The sequence below is a fragment of the Juglans microcarpa x Juglans regia genome, chromosome 5S (assembly GCF_004785595.1).
Source record: "Juglans microcarpa x Juglans regia isolate MS1-56 chromosome 5S, Jm3101_v1.0, whole genome shotgun sequence".
NCBI classification, from domain to species: Eukaryota; Viridiplantae; Streptophyta; class Magnoliopsida; order Fagales; family Juglandaceae; genus Juglans; species Juglans microcarpa x Juglans regia.
Genome location: NC_054603.1, coordinates 11184997 through 11193792, shown reverse-complemented (window position 1 = coordinate 11193792; position 8796 = coordinate 11184997).

The following is an 8796-nucleotide window of genomic DNA, read 5'->3' as shown; positions in this document are numbered from 1 at the left end:
TTGAACTGTGTGTAACTAAACGAGCCGTTAATTATCTGCATTTTCTTTTAAGTTTGGTTTCAACACATGAAGTAGTAGTACGCTTTTTGATTAAGCAAATTCCAAGACAAGTTCTGAAACATATTGTTGATCATATGCATGCATATTGCATGGGACCTGCATTACATATTTCTGTGAAATAGCGAAATTGAAGTTCCTGACATTAATATTACTCCACATATAACAAAAAAGGAATTAAAGAAAATGAAAGAATAGTTAATGGGAGAAGTAGTGGGTGTGGGGTAGTACTCTATATATCTAGACTCTAGACCCTCATGTGCTTGTACGTACGGTCATTAGTTGTTCGGCGGGGATGGGGACCATGCACCTGATCCTACGTACGTACCACATGGACGCCCCATCACCTCGTCAGGTGGGGGATACTTCTTCTTCTTCTTCCTTTCGTTTTCGATCTTTGGGTTTATTTTGTGTTTTTGTCGAGCTGTTTGAGCCACGTCAATCCACGTCCATCAACAGTTCATTTGACGTACGATATATATAATCTCTGTTTAATGATTAGTTTAATGCTAGGTGAAATCACAAAGAATTACAAGCAAGCTAGCTAGCTGTTTAATTATAAATCAATTTGTCGAGCGCTAATCGATTGTACGTAATATTATATGCTGTATATGCATGCATCAACTACTTTAGCACCACATGCAAATTAAATATACCTTTAATGATTAGTTTGAAGGGATCAAAGTGTTAAATGGACTTGTTTTTACTGTCCAATAAGAGGAAAAGACCATTAGTTAGCTAGATGACTTAGGCCTCGTTTAAAAAATGAGATGTGATGAAAATTTTGTGAATAATAGTGAAATGATTTGTGAATCGTAGAAAAATAACTTGAGTTAAGATGTTTTATTTGGTTTTTTTAAAAAAAAAAAGAGAAAAAGTTGAATAAAAAATATTATAAAGTTAAAATATTATTTGAATATATTTTATTTTTTAAACTTGAAAAAATTAAATTATTTTTTTGTGTTTTTGTTTGAAAAAGGTTCTAAAAGGTGTTTCTCCCACTAGCAAACAAGAGTACAAACTGGCCTATATAATGTACAAAATAATCTAAAATTAAGAGCATAAGCTTCATATATATATATATATATATGGAAAGTTTTATATACCATACTACCATCTCACTTTCATCTCATTATGTAATATGTGACACATTTATCACCATTGAATAATCCTTTATTGAATGATTCTTTATCATTTATTAGTGATGAATGTGCCACATCTAATATAGTGAGATGATGGTGTGATATATAGCATTACTATATATATATTTGGTAAGTGGCCAACATCGATGAGTACGTAATTTGAAGTCGATCGATACATAAAAAGAATATTGAAGGAGTGTGGCCGTATTAGACTTCATGAAGTGACCCCTTTTCTCTAGTTGCATTATTGTAAAGGTGATGATTCATGTGAGGCATGCATGCATGCATATGAATTACTTGTCATTTCAAACAAGTACGTCTTCACAAAAGGCCTAAAGTACATGATCACTAGTTTGCCGAACTCAACTCACATGCAGCATTCAATATCAATATAGTCTTTATATATGGCATTGAGTCTACTCAGCTAAAAATATAGCTAAAGCATGAGCTCGTCTGTTTAATTCTCAAGTTTGTGCTTGATAAACAGTATCGACACTGGATATAGCAAAAATTAAGTGCATAAATATGCCGTTTATGGGATCAATCGGGAGCATGAATCTATGTTATATATATATATATAGTAATACTATATAACACTACGTACTTCTCATCGTCTAGGCCTTTTTTGTCCCGTTTCCAGCGGGTAGGATGGTACTATGATCTTGCCTAGGTAGGGAGATGATAACCTCCTGTTGGCCCCTAGCTAATTCAAGTACTTGATTACCTCCAGATTCATTCGCATGAAAGGTCATGAGAGAAGTTATTTAGTTTCGTCAAAAATAGTTTTCATCACAAAAAGTATATATATAATCTGCCTTCTGCTACTTTTCATATGTACATATCAGCTAGCTTATAATTGCTTTACAATGAACATCATACCGATCCACATGGGAAAAAAGAAAGTCAAGTTAATCATACATGCAAGAGGAATAAGGTTGTAGTTGCCCATATAAATTGTGTGGTCCTCAATGAATATACGGGCGAGATTTTCTTGTCCCAAAATATAAAAAATCTCTCTAGAGTTTTGACCTTTGAAGACAGAAAACTTGCCGCAGCCTTCCAATTTCAGAAGCTTGCCATGATCAGTAGCTGGTGCGCACATTGTGAGGTTTTCGAAGAACTTCATGAGGTATCATCGAACTAAAGAGGAAGATCATGATAGATCAATGCATGGAATTCCTACATATAATATTCCCCGAGAATGTATTGCTGAATATTCCAATCGGGTAATGGTGAATATAATCGGGTAGGTAGATGATCAAAAGCAAGAGCACATAATTCAGTTGTCACAATGAATATTCCAATCGGGTAATGGCCGTGACTTTGACGATTCTTTTGTTCGCATATATGAAACCCAATTAGAGCCAACGATTAATCAGATATTGCTGATCTATCGGGAAATTGGCATAATTAATCTTGAGAAAATTTTTCCACCTTGACTTTGACGGGTGTGCTTTCTTTTTTCCTTTTCCTTTTTTCTCAATTTATAATACTCTTATAAGGTTTTTTAGAGTAAAGATAATATGTTAGCACATTCTTCTGACAAAAATTAGTCCAATTATTGAGTTGTAAATATGTTGAGTAGAATCTAGGTTACAATTGAAACAAAAAGTGCAAAGATTGCAAATTCGCAAGATTTGATAAGAAGGACCTAGCCGGAAAAAATCATTCATAGCTTAGGTGATATTAGTGACGTTGGAAAGATAACTCAATTATATATCTACAAATTTATGTTTCACAAAGATCTTCAAATTTCATCTGTTATGGGGTCAAAAGAGCTCTACATTATCATGACCAAAAAACTAAACAGAAAGTTTACTCCACACTTGCTTGAGCAAAAATTCCTAGATTCACTCTTTCATTATGTTTTGGACTCTCTAAGTAGTCCACTCAAACTCTAAGTATATATACAATAATATACACGACTTCTAGGTCAAGGAGAGAGGTCAAAGCTGCCGTATTCATTATATTCTTGAGAGAAAACACAAAAGAGATCAATCGCACATTGAAGATCAATTACCTCTAAATAAACAGGTCTCCATCATATTGTGCTCATGTTCGAGTAGTATTGTTGAGTCCATTGGTGTGGAAGTGTTTATTGGTCAAAAGGATTTTTGAAGCTATCTAGGTGCAGAGATCGAGTTGGTACTCGTGGTAAAACTAAAGAAAGGCCGGTGGTTTGGAACTGTCGGGCTGCAGAAACCTGAGTGGGATACTCATGGTGTTACAAGCTAGTTTATATTTCTCAAGACATGCTATGATCTTATGCAGTAACATAAAGTGCTTTTTATTTAATAAATTTAGTTATTTCAGCAGCACATTGTGTCTGCACATTACACAGTCTAGCTAGACATTTAGGAAAAATGATAATTTAAAATAGAAAAATGCTTCTTGCAACCGGCTGTGCAACCGGTGGGGAATCTCCACGTCATTAATGAAACACAGTATTTCATTTTTACATTGCAATAGATAGGAAGAAGAAAATCTAGCTAACACTTGCGGAATTTCATCTTCTTCTCCATGAAGCCATAGACGGCCACTCCCCCCTTCTTCTCCATGAAGCCACAACACTCCCCAAGAGGCACTTCCACTGGTCGACTAAAGTTGGCAACGAAGACGATGATGAAATTTCACCTTTCTCCGATCGGCTCCACAACCTTCAAGACCTGCAATGTCTTAAATCTGCACTTCTTCCCATTGCAGTAGACTCTGTTGTTCTTGGATCTCTGCAACTAAACGAGCGTCCTGTGGAGAAACACATACTAGTTTGGGGCTTTTCTCCTTGTAAAAGTGCTTGAGTTCAGACAAGTTCTTCAGCTCAGAAATTAAAATTTATCAACAACTTGGATTTTATCAGGGTCATAGGGAGTGTGAGCAGCTTGAAGCTGGATGTAAGATGACTTTAGGGAGGAGGGAGGAGATGCTTTTAAAAATCTTGGATATAAGGGCTTCCATTGTAACACCCCGTATTTTAGTGTATTTTTACTGAATGAATTATTTTTACGGATTCAAAATTTTATTCTCTTATTTTAAAATTATTGGATTTTTAATTGGGTTATTTTTATGATTTTTAGTTTACAAAAATTATTTTCGAAGTGCTTTCTTTAAATTAATTATTGTTATGTGCTTAAATTTCTTCTCGAATTAAATTAACTTATTATTGGGTTTAATTAATTAATTTCATGTTAATTACTGTGAGATTTAATTATTTTAATTTCACTTTACCATTACGTTTAAATTATTTTATTTAACTTGTGATTTTGAAATCGTTTCCATTGGATCATTTTTGTGATCCAAGTTATGAGGATTGGACCTCATTTCTTTTCCCTCAATTTTTCTTTCCTCTCCTTTTCTTTTCTCTTTCTTTTCTTTTTCCCCTTATTTCTCCTTCGGCCTTCTCTCCCGCGCGACCCAGCCCGCTGTCCCTCTCTCTCGTGCGTCCATCGCCCATACCCAACTCGCCGTCGTCGCGCCGCCATGACCGTCACCGCCCACCCCATTTGGTTCCCCAGCCGCCGGCGACCTTACCCCACCAACCTCACCTCCATTCGCGCCGCTGTTAACCACCAGTAGCTCTTCAAAGCCGCGGCGTCACTTTCACTCCAGCGCCGCCATCGCACCACCATTGGCCACCATCTTCACACCACTTCATCCTCGACCTCTTAGCAATCCATTGGACCCAACCCCACCTCCGATCCGTCACTAGTGAAGCACATCCAACTCCATTTTCGTTTTGGACATTTTTGACTTAAAAACACCCCTTGCGCTGCCACCCACGGCAAACCACCACCACCACTAGCTTCACCGACCTCCCCAGGCCCTACCCTATCAATCTTGAGTCTTCGTTTACACCCGTTGAAAAGTTGGTTATTGTGACCCACGACCATAGTGTATTTTACACTGTGGTGTTGCTCAGACGTCGCCTTTTTCAATTTCGTGATCCTTCAGAAATTATTATATAGTATTGTAAGCATTTCTCCAAAGAACTTTCGTAATTTAAATGTATTTTTACACTAACCTATTTCACTGTATTTTTTTGGCATGCCGGACTGAGTCTGAGGAGTTCGGGGGTCGGATGGATTTGTGATTGGAGTTGTTTGTTTGGTTTGGTTTATTTGGTTTGGTTGTTGATGAGTTGTTTTGATTGGATTTGTTAGGATTGGTTCTGGATGGATGTTGGATCAGTGTTGGTGCATGTTCATATCATTATTTCATGCATGATCATGTTTGTAAAGAAAACTGGATTTTCGTGCATTGCATTCATGCTCATGTGTGATTTGAAAGGCTGTGATTTTATGTGATGTTATTTTTGGGTGCGTGTGTATCACGACCCCAAGCCGAGATGAGGCATTAACTCGGTGGAGCTCCTCTGGTTACTCGGGAGCGGAATATACTGAGTAACGTCCCCTGGGTTGTCGCCGGGTGACAATGGGATCGGACGAGATGGTCTCGTGCTGACTCCGTGGTTCTTCTGCTGGCGGGGACTAGAGGATGTCTGGCCACGTACGCGCTGGGCGCGGAACTAGACATCGCTCGTTGCGTAGTGTGGGTGCTTGGCCATGTACGCACCGGGCGCGGAACTGAGTACCGCTATGAAGCCAGGACGTGCGGATGGTCCATAGGGGAGGCCATGGTGCATATGGAATTAATGCATGGTGCATATGGAATTAATGCACTATTTTCTGGGAAAATAGTGCGAGTTGGATTTTTGGGTAAATCATTTTCTGGGAAAATGTTTTACGGATATTTTGGGCCAAAATGAGATTTTGGCGTGTATTGAAATAATTATTTTCAGGAAAAATAATGTGTTGAGTAAAATGCATATTTTCCATGTGCATGCATGTTAGTTGCATTTAATGCTTTTTATATTACATTGTTATTTTGGGTCATACTTACCTGCGATACCATTTTGTGGTAACGCAGATTTTGATGCAGATGAGGAGGAGGAGGGCGAGCCTAAGGAGACGGCTCCGCCCGACGAGTGATCTGGGATGACTCGCTTGACTACTTTATTTTAATACATTGTTTATTTGAAACTATTGTATTATATTTTTATGGATGACTGTATAACTGCTATTTAAATTTTTACTGATGTTTTGATTGTAAATAAATTATGGTACTTAGTTGACTATCCGCTGCGTTATTTCTTTTGTACACCGTTGCATGTACACACACTGGCACTTCTTTGGGATGCGTGACCATGTTGTCACCATCCTGGCGTCTCGATCCCTGTGTATTTATATAAGGGGGATTGGGGGCACCACATCCATAGCTTCAAGATTCTGATTCGTGGCCTCTTCCATTGGTTGTGGGTGGACCTTATGGTTCTACTCTCACGGAGTTGGAAATCTTTTGCTCCAGCGGGTAGCATAGCTAATTACCAGTTGTTCACGTGAAAACGAGCAAAGATGGATGCATAATCAGAGTTTTGTAAAGAAATTTCTTAAGTTTGAATCTTTTGAATTTTAAGCCATAAAGATTCCCAGAGTTTTTCCCTTTTCTTATTCGTAGATGTAAGTATTTTGGACAAATTTAACTTCCAGATTAATTTGTTTAGCATTGTTGAAACCAATCTCGGTCAATAATAAGAACCATGAATAGCAGGAAAAGTGTTTTAACCTTGGTTTCCTTATCCAAAGGAAAATTACTGTTCAAAGAGTGCTAGTGTTTTCTTGAAAATGAAGCTGAAGCTGGGTCCGATGGAGAGCTCTTGTAGATGAGGGCCTGACTAAGACTTGTCTCATGGCGTTGTACGCATACAAAAAGATAAAAGATAAAGAGATGGGAAGCAGTGGTGGATCCCCTCCTTTTTTTTAGTCCAAGAATGAAATAAATAATAGCCAGTTGCACTAAGTTTTCGCAGGTAGGTTGTATCTAGCAGAGCTGTTTAAAATAATATAGCCTCAAATGATAGTAAATACTTCTAACACTAATTTTATTACACCTTTCATTTAATTAGAATCGAAGGTCAAATAAAAAAATATTAAATAATATATATTATTTAATACACAGCAATCATCCATTCTTTTTTATTAAGGACCCGCAAATTTAGAACCGAACAACCGCAATAAATTCCATGGATTAAATTAGCCATGCATGCATTTGCGTGCACTGAGAAATGTTTTAGCACTTATATAAATAAATATATATATATAAAGTAATCATATTTATAGTTATAGAGCGTACAAACGTCATACATTTTTTTTTAAGAAAGTGAGTAAATATAAGATTCTCATGAAAAAATTAATTTTTTAATAGTAGATCATATTTTTTTTAAAAGGAGTGTGTGACACTTATACAACCTATACGTATATTTAGTATTACTCATATATATATATAAATATATATATATATATATATTGCACTACACATTTCCTTGGAATAGAAGGACTTCTTGTTGAAATCATGTTTAAAATGTAACGCCAAGTTGGGTATAGAAAAGTGACATTTCCTAAAAAAAAAAAAAAAAAAAAAGAAGTTATTTGGCCTTAGTGCTAAATATAACAAGTGATATGTCACATGGAAGTCACCTTCACCTTCGTCACAATTAGTGATACAATTAGTACTGTTTTGAATGGAATTTAAACACATGATCTTGCATGCAACATCCTTCGCAATACTTTAATTCAATCCGTATTTCAAAACTGTCCATTTGCAATGTAAAATATGTACTATATTTTTATAGCAAGTATTAATGTCATGTTTCGTACGTTATTGGGTCAGGTTCTAGTAATTCAAGTCTTTAGAACTGGGCCTGTGAAAACTAAGTAGAAAGCAGCTGGGAGAGGGCAGCCTTGGGGCTGGGAGTCTCCTATGGCAAAGTCAATAAAGTATTTGGAAAGTTTATAAATAATGTGAGAGTCTAAAAGGCCAAAGAGAATTCTCTTATCTGGAAATTTCTATTTATTCCGGGAGTCTAAGGGGGATAGATCGTGCTTGGCCCCTTGGAGTCCAAGTCATTTTTACTATTATTTTTGTCAGAGTCATTTAATGCGGCGTGCCTCTGCGATACTGTCATTAATGTGGCAGGGTAATAGTGCCATTAATGTGGCATGGTTTCACGATTTGCCTTACTCCGTTGGTTATTTGTTGATGTCACTTTGTCAGAAGATCGAAGGTCCCCTTTATTTCCTATTCACTCACGTGGACAGGTACTCAAGGGTTGGACAATGTTCGAGGGATCTCTAGGATGACGATTCCCATCCCCCCTGCAGTATGCTCCCACATTGGGGTTGTGTCCAGGGGAGTCTATCTGCAGGCCGGGTCGAGAGGCCTATTTGTTCTGGGCTGGTCTTCTTTTCTTATTCTCTTAGTTGCTCCTCTCAAGGCCACTAAAAGAGGGGGGAACCCTTTACAGTTACCCTACCAATTCACATCGAACTCGTATGGTGGGAATTCTTTTTAATCTTAAACTTGTCTTGGTGTCGAGGCCAGAGTCTCCCTGGTGACATGTGATTGGCTCCAAAGTTTGAGGTGGTTCATTGTCACTTGGCAATCCGAGTAACGTTTTCCTTTTTGCCTTTGTTCACACGTCTTTCGATAACTATGCTTATTTTTTATGGTGTCCTTTCAGTTGTGTCAGTATTGAGGGCATCAG